Below are 5,655 nucleotides of genomic sequence, written 5' to 3'. Positions count from 1 at the left end.
TCCCCATTGACTATGCTGCTACTTTCTATTCTGTGTCTCGCCTGTAGGCTTATACTGTACTGGGGGATTGGTCTTGACAATTCAACTCCTTTTGCACAGAAAACTGTGAGTTTTGTTATTGGGATTGTATCTGATGTCTTGACATTCAGACACTTGCTAACAATCTTGAATCCATCGGAGAGCGTGAATCACAGTTCTGGGGTGCACTGCTGGCACACGAGTGGGAGGAAGGAAGGAAGGAAGCTCTGTTAGGAAGCCTCTCCGCCTGGAGCCGTGCCACCGCCCGCGTCCTGCTCTCTGGTTTGACTGACTCTAACAGCAGTGGTACGAAACGAGAGGAGCAGTCCTCCACCCCGTGGGATCTCTTACCGTCTCCTCCTCTGAGTTCAGGTCCTGCTCTAATGAGGTGGATGGATAGCAGTAGTCAGAACCATGCGTACAAACTATCGAGCATTTCTGAAGTATGAAAATAAAGCGGGTTTTGTGCGTTTTTGAGCACATCCATACGTTTTATACATTGTATGTACTGATTTTTCCTTAGTTTTATAGGTACGAATGCGTGTGTGTGCGTGTGTTTCTGGGTGGTGATATATAGATATATAAATATATATACATACTGTAGACCATAACCTTTGTGCTGCATCCAGCTAGGTGAAGCGAAGCACTGGGATATAAACTAGACTCGTAGGGTTAATACTTCTCTCGAGCTGGCTACACCCTGTTGTAGGACAGGCTGTGATAGTGTACACTTAAGTAGGATGCAAAGTCTATGCTACTACTATCTGTTCCTGAAAAATATTTTGTTAGCAGTGCAAAATAGAAAACTTCCACTTTCTTTTGAAGCCAGATGGAATATTTGATCTTTGTAGTATCCTAGCGCAATAACAAAAGGCCTTTGGGCTTGATTCAATCCCTGAAGCTGTGTTTTGTGGCTGAGGTGAACAGAAACCTTACCTCACACTTCTCCTAATGCTACGGGAATCTGTTTGATACCTTTTTTTTAACTTTACTTGTGGTTCTGTGGTGAATTCTATTTGAAAATAAGCTCTGTTACAACTGGCAACTTCACGGTGGCTCCTGGTTGTAGCTATTCCAAATGAAGGCTTCTTTGTAGAAGCCTCACTGTGATGTTTTGCTCATTGCTTCTGAGCCTTTCCCACTGTGTATTGGCATGGTGGCTGCTCTTTTCTCTCTTCTCCGCTATCCTCCTTCATCTTAACTGCAAATAACGGAAATTTTGCCTTGAACAGAGCAGCTCACTAAGTACAGCTCATTTACCTCTCGGTGAGCTTCTAATTTGGCAATAAAATTGTCGGGTTTTTTTCCCTTTTTAATGTCAAATTTTCACATTGAGTACTTTCTCTTGGATTAAGAGCCTTTGTAGCAGAGGATGTCATGACGACTCAGACTTCTGGACCAACTGGGGAAGAGTTAAGTTCTCTCGACAGCAGTTGACTCCTCAGCAAACCTTCCTTGCCCTTGGCAAGGCGACTGGTAAGCAGTTTGTCCTGAGCACCGACGGCAGAGGGTTGATGCTTGCCTGAGGAAGACCTTTCTGTTTTGATTGCCATTAGATTGATGAGATCTTTGGAGTTATTTTGTTATTTTTTTGCCCACCACTGTTCACTTCTCTGGATATTTTTCTTTACTGATACATCCTAAATGTCCCTCCAGACCCAGCAGGGGAGATGGCATTGCCACGTCGTTGCCAGCAGCACGCATGAGCAGAGAGCATTTCTCTTAGGAGGTCTCTGGCCGCAGTCGCTGTGAAGTCACAGTGCTCAGTTCTGCTCAGGGCTCACACCTCCTGTTGTGGCCTCGGACAAAACTGCTCCTCAGATTCCCCATCCTTACGACAAACTGTGGTGCCATAATGAGGTCTCAGCCCTCGACACTCATGTCTGTTGGTGTTATCGGTGATACCTGAACACACTCTCACAGCAGCCTCTGATTTTTTTACTGGGTGAGTTGTAGAGTATTGTGATGTTAGAGGGATGGTGGGTTTCATTCTGTGCTAGAAGATCGAAACTGTCATTCAGATGTACAGAGAGCTTGTCTGCATAACTTTCAGTCTTGTCTAGTTTTGAGCCTCAAACTATTCCTTTGGCCATTCATGGCAGGACACTGATCTAGAAGAAGAATGAAGTAGGTGGAAATTTTTTTCTGAAGGCTTCATCTTACAGTCAGCGGGTGCTCTGCCTCCACAGGTGTCACGGGGTGATGGCCTGTTCACATATCTCTTGAGTTTCACTTGGGAAGAAAATGATTTTGTGACCAGTAATTACTGTTCTTTCCCCATCTAATGTTAACTGAATTTGAAGCTGTTTTTGAAGATGTTTTTACCTTTCAGATGTGGATTTTCAGTGCCAAAGCACTGAAGTTTTATTGTTTACTCACACAATCCATAACATGCGTCTTTCTTTTTTTTCCAGTTGCTGAAACATCTTTTTTTCTCCCTAGCTAAGGAACATGGAATACACAGAAATGTCTTTTAAGTTTCCCTTGCAAGTTGGGAGCTGGACCCTAAAATTAGAGCAGATTAGTATAGAGAAGGCAAATCAAAGTTCATACATTTTGCTTTTGATGTTCCCCAGTTCCAAATGAAAAACGCTTTTCTTTGGAATATAGACACTTTTGGTGGTAAAGATCTGCTTCCCCTAACAACAGCCTGCATTACATTACCTGCCTGCTGCGGTACGACATAGCTTTAATTTTCCAGTGCTGTCCACCTTGAGCGCTGAGTGGGTTGGAGTCGATGCCAGTGGAGATGCTGCACTTGCAGGCTGTGCCTGTGGCCGTGCTGCTGTGCTGTGCCCTGAGTGTCAGGCTGGCTGGGAGGCTGCGAGAGAGAGTGAGACAGTGCTTTTTATCTTCTGGTAAATAATTTTAGCCAGTGCTGCATTTGCAGGCTTCTCCTGTGTAGTTGGTTTGTGACTGGACTTAACTGTGGCAGTGTATAAAAGATTTTGATATTCTGTGAAATACCATGTAGAATTTAAATTTGATACTATAATAATTCAGTCCCTGTGACTCTGCTTTTTTGTTTTAACTTCTTTCTTTGGGGTTGGCACTAATCTTTCTTTTTTTCTCAAGATGCTGTGAGAAACATTTCATCCAAATGCCAAATAAATTGTGTTCTGTAAGAGAAATGGCCTGTTCCAATGTCTCCTGATTTCTGTATCGATGTGGTTCCTCAGCGTTGTGAAGGAAGGTCTTGTTAAATCACGCTTCTGAGCTGTGATCTTGCAAAAAGATCAATAGACACATTTAACTTCAAGCAGGGAGGCTGCCAAAGTCCATTTGTGTACAAATTCAGTGGAATGTACCTATAGAACTGTAATTTTAAGAAAGTCTTGGCTATATACCAGAGGAGGGAAGTGCAGCCTACTCCTGCTGCCTTCTCCAGCCCATGGGGAAGATGCCCAGCCTCGGGCAGGCGGTTGGGTTGGGTGGGAGGGGTGTTCGGACACCCAGCTCCCAGCACGGGGCTGCAGGACTCTGGGGAATGAACCAGGTCAGTTGGAGAGTTGACGTGGAGTCAGAGGGGACAGTGTTGGCACTGAGCTGTGCTGCCTCTGTGTGCCCAGCAGACAGCAGGGAAGCCGGTGGAAGAGCCTGAGGAGGGGCCCAGCTGGCCTGACCTCTTCACCTATTTCAAAATTCAAGCTCCAGACTTTTTGCTGAATTCTTAAAGGAAGGGTTTGGGTCGTGTGCCATTCCTTCAGTTGTGTTTTACACCCTCTGCGTGGTACGAGGGCTGGAGGGAGGGCCCTGGGGTGACCTTGGGTGGGCTGGCAGGAGAAGCCTTGGCCAAGAGCTGTATTTTGGGGCATACAGAGGGTTTCCTGTTGGGTGCTGGGACCTGTCTGTCTTGCGGGGAGCTGTACAGCAGATGGCGTGTCTGTCTACACCAACCCCGAGCTGCTTGACACTCCAGACTCCAAATCCCCTTCAGAGCTGTGGGGAAAGGCAATGAGCTGGGGTGTGCAGAGAGAGAGGCAGCACAGGGAGCTGGGAGGGGATGCTGCCTCTCTTGAAAGAGCCCATAACTCTCAATTATTTAACAAAGCTGGCTGAGAGCAGGGAATATTCCCTCAAAAGGACTTGCTGGATACATGAATCATAGAATCATAGAATAGTTCGGTTGGAAAAGACCATTATGATCATCTAGTCCAACTGTAAACCTGAGCCTCTTAAACACTTGTGCTGGTTTAGTCGTGCAGGCCTGCAGCTGGAGCTGGCAGGCTGGTGGGATAGAGGATGGAGCCATGGCAGGTCCCAGCCAAACAGTCGTACCTCTTCTGTCCTGGCCAGGTGTGTTCAGTGTCATCACTGCTGTCCTGTAGTTCATACTCACAGCAACACGACTGGAGACTCCAAACGTTGGTGTGGTCAGGGTGCTGGCTGGAGAATGTCCCCTTTAGGAGGGGAAGGCTGTGCTGCTGGCACCTACCCCTGCCTCTTCTGGAGCAGTCTGGGCAGTGTGTGCAGTGCCACAGGCTCATAGAAACCCATGTCCACGCCCCTGTCCTGGTGACAGTCCCATAGATGGCCTGAGGTGCAAGTGCTGGAACTGGATTTTCCAGAGCCATGCTGAGTGAAATCCATTTCACCCGGGGGAATTAAAGAGTTAAAAATTGTCCTCCTGACCCCAGCCTGCCATGAGAGGGGCTGGTTTTGGGTGCAGTGAAAGAGTGACAGTTCCCTTTTGCACGGTCTGGACCTGTCCCTGGTGACACCTGCTCACGCTTCAGCTCCTGGAAACATTCACTGTTATTTGGGGTTTTTTTTGAGCTGCTGAGCTCATGGTGTTTGCTGTGTGTGCTGCAGAACAAGTCCCCGCAGCATTGCTGGGCTGTCCCTGTGCTCTGCTCCTGGCCGCAGGATGCGTTCATTGCTGAAAGCCGTCCAGCGTGCAGTGTCATCGTCACCGCGGGTCCCTTTTCCTGCACCCGCAGAGGGCAGCTGCCGCCCCAGCCGCCTCCGTCGCTGCTGGACCCAAACCAGAGGAACTGGAGCTTCATCTCTGCTCCAGGCTGGGAGATGCTGGTTCACCTGAGGGGAACTGCTGGTCTCAGAGGGGACAAGTGTGTCTCTATAGCAGCTGCTATGTCGTGAGCACTTGGGGGGCTCAGTGTGGTGGGGGCCCCCGGGGGCTCTGCTGATGCTGCAAGACCCTGTGCAGATACAACTTGTCCTGCTCTCCTGCCCTCTCGTCACCTGGGGACAAGGGTGATGCTGGGGTGCAGGGAGCAGCCTGGAGCACTGTCACCACTCTTGGGGCTCACCACCACTCCCTGGGGACACGCAGCTGTGTGTGTCCCTGTGCACCCCGTGTGAGGGGGGATGGCTGTCAGCACTGATGCTCAGATGCAGTGACAGGGGCATTACTGGGCAGCCTTCTGCTCTAAGCTCTTACCAGCTTAAAATGCATTTTCCTGAGAGGGCAATTAGCAGCTGTGCTCAGCGTGGTGCTTTCGGGGTGCTCCACCCTGGGAGAACACCGGGGACTCGGATGTGTGTAGGGGACGCGCTGGCAGTGACCCCAGGGGGTGCCAGGCCGTGGGGGGCTGGCCAGCCTCGCCGGGCAGGGGGAGATGTCACTGACCCCAGCAGTGGCGGGAGCACGGGATGAATGGAGGGGCTGTGCTGTGG

The sequence above is a fragment of the Antrostomus carolinensis genome, unplaced genomic scaffold (assembly GCF_000700745.2).
Source record: "Antrostomus carolinensis isolate BGI_N321 unplaced genomic scaffold, ASM70074v2 scaffold23933, whole genome shotgun sequence".
NCBI lineage: Eukaryota > Metazoa > Chordata > Aves > Caprimulgiformes > Caprimulgidae > Antrostomus > Antrostomus carolinensis.
This window is presented reverse-complemented; position numbering follows the sequence as displayed.